The sequence below is a fragment of the Podarcis vaucheri genome (genome assembly GCF_965113315.1).
Source record: "Podarcis vaucheri genome assembly, chromosome: 10".
Classification (NCBI taxonomy): domain Eukaryota; kingdom Metazoa; phylum Chordata; class Lepidosauria; order Squamata; family Lacertidae; genus Podarcis; species Podarcis vaucheri.
The window spans coordinates 20,112,214-20,126,153 of record NC_138748.1 but is presented as its reverse complement, the minus strand read 5'-3'; the positions used below and the strand labels follow the sequence as shown (position 1 = coordinate 20,126,153).

Sequence of the window (13,940 nt, the reverse complement as noted above, 5' to 3'; positions counted from 1 at the left end):
CTGTTACTGCCAGACTGTTTTATTGGGTACATAAGAGCAGCTGCTTGAGTTCGCCCTGTTCCCCACCCTAAATCTCTCTTGGCAATCCGTCAATCACTCAAACATTTTGTTTGCTGCTCAAATATTTGTCCTTTATCTTTCATGGTGGTGAATGCAAAGTTAAAAGACATCGCTTTGAGCAGACACCTGAATGATGTGACAAACATCCAGCAGATTCTTTGACTAAGCTAGCTTAACGCTGCTGTGTCTAGAACTTTACTCTTGAACGCACCAACTATAGGGAGTAAACTTCATTGAAAATGAGCAGAATTTAGGGCTTATCCACACTCACCTTTCACCCCTCACTTTCCAAGCAGAGGTCTGTATTTTAACTCTCTATGTATGAGCGTTTGGGGGGATTTTGCCCACAAAAACCCACAATTTAAAGCTGAATTGGAGTAAACATCAATTCAGATTTTCCATGGGGGGAAATCTTAGGTATAATTTTGATTGTTACTCATCCTATCTGTTTTCTATCTACCATTCTCCTTCACTGGAAGTTTTTAAGCAGAGCTTAGATGGCCATCTGTCATGGATGCTTTAGCTGAGATTCCTGCATTGCAGGTAGTTGGACTAGACCTTGAGGTCTCTTCCAACTCTACAAATCCATGATCTATGTGTACAGTTTCCTTGGCCCATTGTCTTTTGCCTTCTCCTCCTCAAAAATGTTTATGCTACCTCTACAATGACTGCCCTTGGGTCAGTGTGCAATCAGCTAGATGAAGATCAATTAACTTGGTGTAGGGGAGGACAGAAGATAAACCTGTTCACTGAAAGCAGAGACCAGATGTTAAAATAGCATATCCCATGGGATACAAGGTGAGTCATTTCCCCTAAAGCATGTGGGGGGGGGTGGAATTTAAGATGCAGCATGGGCAGAAGAGAGTGCAGAATCCTTCCTATACTTGTATTTTTCCTTCCACAATGTTTCCCCACTACTGCAATGCACTCTACATGGCGCTACCTTTGAAGGTGACCCAGAAACTACAACTAATCCAGAATGTGGCAGCTAGATTGGTGACTGGGAGCGGCCGCCGAGACCATATAACACCGGTCTTGAAAGACCTACACTGGCTCGCAGTACGTTTCCAAGCACAATTCAAAGTGTCGGTGCTGACCTTTAAAGCTCTAAACGGCCTCGGTCCTGTATACCTGAAGGAGTGTCTCCACCCCCATCGTTCAGTCCTGACACTGAGGTCCAGCTCCGAGGGCCTTCTGGCAGTTCCCTCCCTGCGAGAAGTGAGGTTACAGGGAACCAGGTAGAGGGCCTTCCTGGTAGTGGCACCCGCCCTGTGGAATGCCCTCCCATCAGATATCAAGGAAATAAACGACTATCTGACTTTTAGAAGACATCTTAAGGCAGCCCTGTTTAGATAATTTTTTAACGTTTGATGTTTTATCGTGTTTTTAATATAAATTATGTTGGGAGCTGCCCAGAGTGGCTGGGGAAACCCAGCCAGTTGGATGGGGTATAAATAATAAATTTATATTAATTAATTAATAACGGCCATGGGGCCAAGTTAGCAATCCTGCTCTGGTGCAATGTAATAAATGTTGATGTAGCATTCACCTTGGCTCCATTAAAGTCACGAATGCAAATTTTGCGCAGGAATGGGGAAACCATTGATGTCCACTCCACCTGCCTTTAAAAAAATATTATTCCTTAATTGTTGTGTGATGACAGCCTGAAACTCATCACTGGAATTGTTCCCTCTCTTAGCAATGATCAGGGTTGAGTGCCAATCTTTATGTACCTGAAACAATGCTACCAACATACAAGACGGTGGTGGTATCAGTTTTCTCAGGGAACCCCAACATTTGCAGACGTATAAAAATATTTGGGGGAAAGCCCCAAGTGGCCCAAAACAACAACAACCAGCCCCAAACAGCACAAGAGAGCCAGTGTGGTGTAGTGGTTAAGAGTGGTAGTCTTGTAATCTGGTGAACCGGGTTTGCTACTCTGCTCCTCCACATGCAGCTGCTGGGTGACCTTGGGCCAGTCACACTTCTCTGACGTCTCTCAGCCCCACTCACCTCACAGAGTGTTTGTTGTGGGGGAGGAAGGGGAAGGAGAATGTTAGCCACTTTGAGACTCCTTTGGGTAGTGATAAAGCGGGATATCAAATCCAAACTCTTCTTCTTCTTCAATGAGGACTGGGCATGCCCAGTGTTATGTACTGAGTTGAGTAGGATCCAAACTGAAGCAGTCTGATTGGTCCTAGAACAATAGGATCCAAATTGCAGCAGTCTGATTGGTCCTAGAACAATAGGATTCAGAATGCAGCAGTCTGATTGGTCCTAGAACAATGCAGCAGTATGATTGGTTGGCAGGAACCACCCAATCCTGCTCCAGATAGAAGTGAATCCACAACCTGATTGGCTTACAGTAGAATTCCGGAATTAGCCAATCATGTGCAGCCCATTGTGTAAATAATGTATATAAAGCAGATACTGTGAGGGGACTTTCATTCATTCCTCCTCCCCACTATGAGCTGAATAAAGAGCATGAAATCACTTTGCGACTCTGAGTATATTTCACCCAGTTACTGCAAAATTTTGAGTGTCTGTTGGGAGGGGAGATAGAAATTACAGAGGCTGAATAGTGTATCCTGAAACAGGGCATGGCTGACCAGACTCTGAACAGGGGAACTCCATGCTGCAAGGCTTTGTGACAGCTGTTATTTGTTTTTCTTATTAGTGAATCTTCATACTGAAGAAAATGTCAGTGACCGGATTTTTGCACAGAAGCCATATCAAGAGGGGAATTACTAACCCTAACTTCACCCCTTCAGCAAAGGCAGCAGACCATCTTATACCTAAATGCTCTGATCATAGTTAGATTCCTATAGACACTTTACTTCAATGGGAAATCCCATTGAAGTCAATGGAATTATATGTGAGCACACATATTAGCGGCAACTAATGGAAGTCTCACAGATTTTTTTCTGTTGACTTTAGTTGGATCAGGACCAAACTTATTTCTGGCACGTAGGCTGTTTCATTAAAGAGAGTTATCTTTTTCCATCATATTATGGAAGATACATCTTCTTATTTAATTGTAATTATAACACAGTATTCCCTCTTTTACCTTTCAGTGATATATTCTTCAATTCTATCTGTTCAAGTGAAGCGGAATCTTATCTAAGGGGTTTTATTAATTGACTTTGCAAGTTGAGGTAAATAGATTCCTTTATGAAAGAGGAAGTGTAAGAGGATATAATTTTTTATAATTACCACACTCTTCGCTAGTGGTGACAGAAAGGTAGATAAAGGTGCAGAATATAGCACATTCAGTATTTTTAGAAGCCAATTATGACAGATATCCTAGAGAAAAAGAAGTGCGATCATTTAAAAATAGATCGATAGATAAATACTTAGATAGACACATGAACACACATGAACACACACTATTTGTGCATGAGTGGGGTAATAATGAGATATCACTGAATCTAGACATTTTATAGCAATAGTAACACACATAGGTTAGGAGCACAATTCAACAAAAGTTTATTGAAAACAAATCAACTGGAATTAATGGCTCTTGACTTCCCTTTTTCAGACCTTCTTTCAATACATGGCTGACAGGGCGGGGACAAGGGGGCAGATTGAATAAAATATTGAGGGGCCAGGTATGCCACACCCCACATAATCAATCACATGACACAGCACATACACCATTTGAATGGTAATGCCCATCAGTGGGGGGGATGCTTAAATATTTTAGGGGGGAGCTGTAAGGACCTTGGCCCCTAGGAGTTGCCTGCTATGGGGCAGAGGATGAGCTAGTGAGAACAGAGCTCCACTCCCCTTCTCCAGACAATTGTGATTACAGTTGTGTAATCACGCAATTGTAATGATTTAGAACAGTGGTTCGCACCCTTTTGGGTATGGTGACCTATCAATTTAATGTCAGATGGATTTGGGACCTCAGCTCTTCAGTAGCTGTGAGTTTTGTGTATTGTAACTGCGAGTTTGCCTCTTTCACAACCATTACTTGAAGGATCCAAATTTCCTTAACAGATTGGAATTGGCGGAGTAGCACTTAGAAAGTTATTCACCATTTTCTTTATGGGAATGTATGACCGTTGCCTCTCTGATGTTTGGGTTACAAGTATCAACACAGCATTGCACTACAAGCAATAATTATTTGGGGTTCACTTATAAAGCCTGTCACCCGCTTGCACAGCCTTTGCAATCCACAAGTTGGGAAATGCTTTAGCCACACCCAACATATCTGTGCATTCTAAATCATGTGATTGAAGTCATGTGGCTGAAAAGGGCAGAGATGGGCCAATTGCTCTCATCCCCACCACCGCCCACTGTATATGCATTGGGTAAGGTTTGAGGGGAAGAACCTGCCATAAGTGCATAGGCTTTCTCCATTATTTTGAATGCTTTCCACAGTTTTCAGTAGAAAGCTATTGTAGCAGGCACCTGTGGATTGTGCCCATCTGTTCTCTGTCTTCCATAAACTGTGGACATTTAGGAAAAAGACACCAAATTAAGTGATGGATATGAGAAAATATTGGGAAAATCGCATTATTATTTTTCAGTTCTCTTCATTTTTCTAACTCTGAACACTTTCCCAACAGCTAACTTAAATTTGCCATAGCAAGTTTGGCTTTGAAAAACAGATACACCACTTCTTCTTTGGCGATCACTTTAGCTGAGTAAGATTGTCTTCCATAAACACGGTTTTAGCAATGAGTCCGTAAGTGACTGTGGAGGCCAATCCTGGATCCACACGTCCTTCCACAGTGGGGACATTGGTTTCCAGGTGGGAGTTGATCACGGTGTGGATTTGCCACGCGTCCCCCTTGCATCCTGAGTTCGAGTGTCTTCAAAGCCCATGCCACCTTTGGTAAAGGCTGTTCTCCAACTGGAGCGCTCGCAGGCCAGTGTTTCCCAGTTGTCAGTGTTTATACCACATTTTTTAAGATTTGCCTTGAGACAGTCTTTAAACCTCTTTTGACCACCAGCATTACGCTTTCCATTTTTAAGTTTGGAATAGAGTAGTTGCTTTGGAAGACGATCATTAGGCATCCACACAACATGACCAGTCCAACGAAGTTGATGTTGAAGAATCATTGCTTCAACACTGGTGATACACCACTAAACTCTTCAGAATATGAATGCAGATGTTGCCATCTACTGGCCATCTGCAAAATTATCCCAGAAGGGGGGAAATGCACAGAATAAGGCAAAGATAATGCTTTTTGGACTGGAAGGCCTGTTCAGTAATTTGTTCCTCTTCTTCTTTCCCACTCCTGTTTTCAAAATCCAAAAACTACCACATGGATCCAAACTAAATTAGTTGCATTTGGTTCCCATTGAAATCAGTGGGACTTAAGTCATGAGTAGAATCATAGAATTGCAGAGTGGAAATGGACTACAAGCGTCATGTAGTCCAACCCCTTGCAATGCAGGAATCTTTTGCCCAGCGAGGAACTTGAACCCATGACCCCAAGATTAAGAGACTCATGCTCTATGAACTGAGCTATCTCACTGATTACAACATAGTGCTTTCAACTATCTGACTTTTAGAAGACATCTGAAGGCAGTCCTGTACAGTATAGGGAAGTTTTTAATGTTCTACTGTGTTTGATGTTCTAATTTGCTGAAAGTTGCACAGTCAGATGGGCAGAATGTTGTTGTTGTTGTTGTTCAGTATATGTTGTGAATGTGCCTGAAACCTGAAACCTGCAGTCTCAATCCCACTTAACCTGGGACTAAGTCCAATCAAAATCAGTTGAAATGAAATCATCATCATCAACTTATTTCTATGTAGACATGGTTAGGATTAAGCTATTACAGTGGTACCTCAGGTTAAGTACTTAATTTGTTCCGGAGGTCCGTACTTAACCTGAAACTGTTCTTAACCTGAAGCACGATTTTAGCTAATGGGGCCTCCAGCTGCTGCTGCGCCTCCAGAGCCCAATTTCTGTTCTCATCCTGAAGCAAAGTTCTTAACCTGAAGCACTATTTCTGGGTTAGCGGAGTCTATAACCCGAAGCGTATGTAACCTGAAGCGTATGTAACCTGAGGTACCACTGTAGATAGTTTCACATAGTTCCTAATAATAATAATAATAATAATAATAATTTTTATTTATACCCCACCCTCCCCAGCCAAGACCGGGCTCAGGGCAGCTAACAACCAATATTAAAAACAAGCTGATCAAAATACAATTTAAAAAACAAGATTAAAATACAACATTAAAACATTAAGATGCAGCCTCTTCACAGGAGGATACCTGCGATACCATTTTAAACCATGGCCTACCCAAAAGAATTCTGGGAGTTGTAGTTTGTTAAGGGTGCTGAGCATTGTTAAGAGACTCCCATTCCCCTCACACAATTACACTTCCCAGAGTTCCCTGTGAGGTGGCATTAACTGTTAAACCATTCTGAGAATTGCAGCTCTGGGAGCGGGGGAAGAATAGGGCCTTAACAGAAGTAAGCAAAATAATGATAAAGCTGCAACAATATACTGATTCAAGGGCTATTTGCTGAGATAAAACATGACAGAGATGCAGTAACTGAGGGGGGTGGGATTCAGGGATGGAAATGTCGTTCTGCCTCATAAATTGTTTAGCCACAAAGGTCGGTAGGATTACAGCATAAGGGGTAGGGGAAGAAAGAGAAAGAACAAACCCTATCCAGTGTTTGAAATCTGCTGATTACTTCCCTAGGAAATAGACAGGGAGATCAGGTTTTGGATATCACAGGGAAACAATTAATGCGAAACCCAGAGATCTTGAAACATGTGTGTCTAAATCCAGCTCTTCTCCTCCAGCTGTTCTTTAGAATAGCCATATAACTTTGGAAGCACATTTTTTTTATGCTGCAGATTTCACATCAATGCCAGCCTAACGGCACCTGTGCCTTGACCTCTGCTCCGAGCGGGAGGAGAAGCCAGGAAGCCGGATGGATTTCCTGGGTGAAATTATTTCTGTATGATGAGGAATGCTGTTCTTCTTCAAATACGCCAACCTCCTTCGACAATTGCAGTGCTCTTTGTAGCTTTTGCATTGTGGGACACTCAGACTTCAGACCTACCCGAGAGATAACTTGGCAAACCAGAGATCTTGGATTTTGTCAAGTTGGTCTAGGCACAGAGGGACATCAGTGTGGCACCCACGGGTGCCCATGTGCCCATAAAGACCTTCCTTGGAACCCACTGGGTCCCTCCCCTGCCCACTCTGAAATTAGGCTTGAAAGAAGCACTCTGTGGTAACCAATAGAACAGGCTGTGGTTAACACCTTTGTGTCACAACCACAACAGTCTCTCCAATTTTGCAAATGTGCTTATGGGTCCCCTAAAATTATGGTGACCCCTCTAGAGTTTGAGAACAAGTAAAGAGGTTGTGTAGAATGTGATTAATGTATTACTGATAAATTATTTTATTAGATGAAAGCTAGAGCTCAAGCTGGACAGCTTGGTTGGTTAGAGCATGGTGCTGATAACACCAAGGCTGCAGGTTCGATCCCCATGAGGGACAGCTGCATATTCCTTCATTGCAGGGGTTGGACTAGATGATCCTCAGGGTCCCTTCCAACTCTATGATTCTGTGATTGAAAGGGAGGGGCACAAGGTCGTCCAGATATACCTGGATGACACGTCCCAAGTTCTCAACATTCGCAATACTGGCTGGTCCTGATGTGAGTTGGAGGCAAACAAGACCTAGAAGACTTCTTCAGATACACTGAAACAGAAGTTGCCAGATCCTTCTATATAGTGAGAAGGTGGGGAGGGGTATTACTCAGAAGGGTGGTGGGAATGGGAGATTGGCAGATAGCTGAGATGAGCCTGTTGACGACTCTTAAGGACTGTAATAGGTCTTACAGGAAAAGGCAAGGGGTGAGAGGGGAGAAATGGCTTAGTCATGTATAATGGGATAAGAATCCAATGTCTTTGTTCAAACCAGGTCTCTCCATGGTTTTAAGTTTGGTAATGAGTTGCAATTCAGCTGCTTCTCTTTCCAGTCTATTTCTGAAATTCCTTTATAGTAAAACAGCTACTTTGAGATCTTGTATAGAATGTCCTGGGAGATTGAAGTGTTCTCCTACTGGTTTCTCTGTTTTGTGATTCTTGATGTCAGATTTATGTCTGTTTATTCTTTGGCGTAAGGTTTGGCCTGTTTGTCCAATATAGAGAGCTGAAGGACACTGTTGTCATTTGATGGCATACACAATGTTAGACGATGAGCAATTGAATAGTCCCGAGATGGTATGTGTGATGTTGTTGGTATCTGAAGAAGTGTGCATGCACACGAAAGCTCATACCAAGAACTAACTTAGTTGGTCTTTCAGGTGCTACTGGAAGGAATTATTTTATTTTGACAATGGCAGACCAACACGGCTACCTATCTGTAACCAAGACCTAGAAGGTCTTACTTTCCCTTCTCCTGCTGTAGAACATATACCCATTTCTTACATATGGATAATTTTAGGCATATCATGAGGAAACGACATTATGTCCAGGTGATCCCTCCTAATTTTAAAAGGCTGCCAATTGCTACATTTCTCCCCAAGCCATGTTTAGTCCTGACTTTGCATTGCAAAGCGAGACAAAACAGTCGAGGGAATGAAAGTGACACTGAAACCATCCCAATGTGCGGGGCAGACCTTGGTAATATGGCACCCTGTGCAAGGCCAAAATTAGATGTTTTCCACCCACTCTCGTGCTGGGTAAGAGAGGCAACTGCTTTGGGAAAGAGTCATGAGGGGCTCTGGCAGGGTCCTGCGTCCCTCCTTCCTCCTTCCCAAAATTAGGCAAGTGCTAACTATGCTTTGGGAAGGGGGAAGGAGAACTCTGGGACCTTATCAGAGCCTCACACCTCCTCCCCATAGTCCAGAGCTTACTAGGCTTTGGGAAGGAAGCAGGGAAGTCCCCTCTGTCTTCTGTCAAGTTGTCCTAGACCCATGTTAAGGATGATGATTTGCTTTCCTGAAATGGAAATGTTTGTTTATGTTAAATTACTGTGTACTTTTTAACATGGATTGCTGTTTTCCCCTCAGGCAGTAGCTGTCATGTGATTGGCTGACTGTGAGTCACGTGAGAGAGGCATTCCATTCTGTTGTGACTGTTATTCTAATAACTGTCATTTTGTAACTGTCTTTCCGCTTCTCTCTATGTGTGAGGAAGAATGGCTGCTGAGAGAGGTTTCTCAGGATACTACTGTGTGTCACTGTGATCTGTCTGAAGTGAAACAAAGAAAGATTCCTAAATGTTAACAGGGAGAAACCTGCGCAGGAGCTCTCTGTAAGGAACAGAGAGAATACTGCTGAGGTAAAAGAAAAAAGCCGTTCATAAGAAACTGTAAGGCCTGAATAAGGTAAGACTCTGGTGCAATTCTCAACACTGTTTTGTTTATAAGTCTAAGTAAGAAGACTTCAGTCTACAATTCAAGTGAGAATGTACCCTTGTTTGAACAAGCATGTGACTGTAAATACAGTATTCTCAATTATATGTTTATGAAAGTCAGTCCTTTTTTTTCTTAAAAAAATGTTTAGGGGCACTCTCATTTTCCTAATATTGAAATACTGCCCCTCAATAAGGCCAAACTTAGATTCACAGAATGTTTAGGGGTATGCGTACCTCTGCGTCCCCCCAGGAAAAAAAGAAAAGGACTGGTGAAAGTAAACAAAGAGTCTGGACATTATATAGTCTTCACAAAGAAGCTATCAATCACCCAGAAGAGTTATTTAGCTTCCTAGCTGTAACCTACTCTGCTACTTTGCATTTCATCAAAATTTATTTTACATGCATAACGACCTGACTCTGTGGTATGTTTTCTCCATCCTAGACCCCACATCAGAGATAGCCAACATGGTATCTTCCACATGTTGTTGGATAACAGCTCCTGTCATCTCTGACCACTAGCCCTGCTGGCTAGGACTAGTGGGAGTTGGATTCTAGCAACATCTGGAGATCTATCTCTACCTTACAACTGGAAAGCATACAATATATCTGAAATGCACTGCGATTCCTTTCCATACCCATCAATCTAAGCAAACTACAGCACTGGGGGCTACGCTAAACTCAAGGCATGTGTTGGCAGAGGTCTTCAGAACATAGCCCAGAGCCTCCAAGCCCTGCAGGTTCCCTGTCATTCCAGAAATGAATAGCAGCTAGCTCCACTGTGTCATCGCAAAGCGAAGCTGAGATAGTCCCTTGCCTGGAATTTTAAAAAGGATTGGCTGTATCTGGAGCATAATTAAATTATAGAAAAACACTATAAATAAGTATATGTTTCCTAGCCACAGGAAAGGAAGAGTTATAGATAGGTGCTCTTGGGGAAGTGATGGATATCTTCAGGCTGAGAACGGCAGAGAGGTAATTTTCCCCACATCAATAATAAAAACCTTTAATTCTTCGCTTCCACTTGAGCCGATCAATAGAGGTTACAAATGTTCGGCATAAGGCAATATATTCCAGCCTAAGTTTACATTTAAAATGCCAAAGGATTTGGCCCCCAGCCAAGTTTAATAAATAAAATAAAATAAAATCTCTGCGTGGAGAATAAATCACCCTTTGGAATTCTTGGCCAGCATGATAAAGCTTTAACACTTGAGGGAGTTTATTCACCGTTGCACAGCCTTACGTTTAGCTTCATTGGAATCAACAGGCCGCACAGGGCGGGCCTCAAGTTGAACAGAAAGAAGAGGCAATGAAGCATTTTATAGGTGTTTTCAGTATCTGTTTGGATTATTGCAAAGGACTGAGGGCCAGTTTGCTTGATCCATATAAATGGAGGCTGATTGGGATTATTACAGAGTTTGGCACATACGTCAGACAAGACACAATGTTAAATATATCTTTCTATTTAATGTGCTTTTTTCTTAAATGCACACAGATAACAGTCACTGGGGGCGGGGGGAGCTGATAAGCATATGGGGGTCAGCAGGCAGGCAGGGAGGGAGGGTAGGAAGGTAGGAAAAGGATTAAGTGTCCTTAACTCCCCACCTTAGCCATTGATAGGTAAAGGTAAAGGGACCCCTGACTATTAGGTCCAGTCGTGGCCAACTCTGGGGTTGCAGCACTCATCTTGCTTTATTGCCAAGGGAGCCGGCGTACAGCTTCCGGGTCATGTGACCCAGCATGACTAAGCCGCTTCTGGCGAACCAGAGCAGCGCACGGAAACACCGTTTACCTTCCCGCCACAGTGGGACCTATTTATCTACTTGTACTTTGACGTGCTTTCGAACTGCTAGGTTGACAGGAGCAGGGACCGAGGAACGGGAGCTCACCCCGTTGTGGAGATTCGAACCGCCGACCTTCTGATCGGCAAGTCCTAGGCTCTGTGGTTTAACCCACAGCGCCACCCACTTCCCAGTTAGCCACTGATATTCCTCTCTAAATTCCCTTCTCACAAAGATGCTTTTAATTTTTCTGAAAACGGCACTTAGACTTTGTCATGGGAGTTTTACAAGTCCCATGTCATTAAGCTGTGTCCAGGCCAACACTTTTTCCCTGAATTTCATTTCTATGTACTTCTGAATATCTCGTCTCTGGAATAGTACCTCTACACACCATCCCCATTCATTTAGGATTTCAATGTGTGTGTTTTTTTAATGCCTCCCCACCAACCCCCTGAAAAATATAGCACTGACATTGTGTGCTTGTAGAAGCAAACAGGGAGAGCTCCCCAAAATGGGGATGTGGCTTGAAACTGAATCAAAGAACTGGGTTTGGTTTCTACTAAGATAAATGATCAACAAATATTAGCAGGGCATCTATGGCAGTGTACAGACTCCTGTTTACTCTGCATTCAGTGAACTCCCGCTGCTGGTTTGGAAAGCAGTGCACACACAAGGTTAGCAACCCATATCTCTCCTGTCATTTTAGTCCAAAACATTTGGAAGGCATCAGATTGGGGAACCCCTGCCATGATCAAAGTAGCATTGCTGTCATGTTGCGGAATTTTTGGATACCAGATAAAATGCCCGGGAAAACTGAAAACTTAGGTTAAAAACTTCATTTCACTGGAGATTTTGCAAAAAAAGAAGAAGCGCTCAACAACTTTTGTGTTCGTATTTTCACTTCTTGAAATATGGCAACCAGGTCTGGCAAGTAGAAGCTCACACAAGAAATTACATGTGGGTGATAGATCTCAGAATCTGGTGTAGACTTTGCCATGTTATTGGGTGACTGTATGGGAGGAACATATTCAGGGGTTTGCCTGAATGTGTGTCCATGGATGGAGAACAGGAGTGTGCCCACAAGCCCAACACACACCCCTAATGCCCCCCTGAGGCAAGACACAGTGATAACAGCAAGAACCTTTATTGAGCTGACAGAACTGGACAACAGGGGCAAAGCAACTGTTTATATACATTTCTGAAGGCCTGGGCCACTCCCACTCCCAACGTGATTGGCTGTCTAAACTTCCAAGCTGCAAATCAGAGTTTAAGGGCCAATGGCAGAGGCCCAAACCCTGAAATGTTCTGTGATTGGATATCATGTATCGAATCAGAACACAGGGGCTCAGAATCCTTAGTCCAGACTCAAGCTCAGTCTAACAAAGTCCACTGAATACATAACACACACACCCTATATGCATTGTCCCACATGCTCAGTCCCTGGCCATCCCCATACTGAGTGAGGTAGGTCTTCAGGGGGCTTCTGCTCGTGTTTGCTTGACTGTGCAACATTTGCAGAACCTTCTGTGCAATCAGAGCTGGATCCCCAATCGCATGAGGTGTCCTACTCAAGTTCAAGAAGACACATGTAGAAGCCCCCTAACTCAACACTGAGGATGGGGGGAGGATGCAAGATGCAGGAGAATGTTGGGTGTGGGGCTTGAATACATACCCCTGTCCCCATCCAAACTTCCGAATGCTTGTGCATGCCAGCATATTCCCGAACACACTTGTGGTTCCACCTTGAACGGTGAAGAGATCCAAACTTGGGCAAGTTAATGCCATCATTCTGCCTCGTAGATTTAAAACCTTGCTGATTTGACTGGATTTATCGTTGAGGTCAATAGCTGCTGTGCTGGACCACAAAAAGTAATGAGATAATTAAGCTAAAACCTATGTCAGAGGGAGAGGAATATCTTAGCTTTCGGCATAAATCCACTGTTAATGTACTAGTATGGTCATTTACTGCACAGAGAAATCACTCTTATTGAGCTTGAGACATATTGGTTAATATAGTACGTAGACAGTTTGGCCTATGGGGAAAAGTTATGTAGCCACAGCGCTGGAAAAGGCTCTATTGTCCTGTAGTGTTAATGGAAATGCAAAGCGTTCTAATTTATAAGGCCACAAATTTCTATAAAATGTGGTTATATTACCTCCCTCCATATATCTGAGGTGAAGAGGCAGAACTCCCAGGTCGGAAAGCACTGCTTTGAGTGACGGTTTGTTCCTCCTTTCTGAGGAATTAATTGCTTGTTCAAGGTGCTTGGCCTCTCCGCTCTTGGTCTCCCTGTATGGATTTAGAATAGCTGGAAGCATGGACAGCCCTTGACTTGAATTTCGTTCTCCGACTAGTTGGCCAGTCCACTGTAAAAGAGAAGGAGGAGAAAGAGAGAGAGAGCAAGCAGAATCCATAGGGGAATTTTTATTCAGACTGCAACACACTTGGATGTTTAACCCTTCCATCCCCAGCCATGAATCCCTCAAAAATCCCACCCAGGCTGCAATTAATCTTGAAAACAAGGGTTCCATTGTCTCCAATGGGAACATTTTTCCTAAGGCTAATTGCCTTAGAAAACATTCGTTTTTAAACAGATCTATACTCATAATTTTGTGGTTCTGGCCCAACTGAATGTTGCCTGTATGGGACTGCTTCTTGCATAGAACATTGACTTATTGGTTTAAAAAATACCGTATTTTTCGCCCTATAGGACGCATCGGCCCATAGGACGCACCTAGTTTTCAGGGGGGGGGAAT

The 13,940-nt window shown here is 43.1% G+C and overlaps 1 long non-coding RNA gene across 1 annotated transcript in view; it reads left to right on the top strand.

Annotated features, from left to right (window-relative positions):
* The first annotated feature begins 8,837 nt into the window (after positions 1 to 8,837).
* The window catches only part of LOC309541751, a 43,443-nt gene continuing 38,340 nt past the window's right edge, over positions 8,838 to 13,940 (top strand). Inside the window, exon 1 of the long non-coding RNA XR_014223883.1 lies at positions 8,838 to 9,376. This is a non-coding gene — a long non-coding RNA (uncharacterized lncRNA). The remainder of the gene's footprint in view (positions 9,377 to 13,940) is intronic.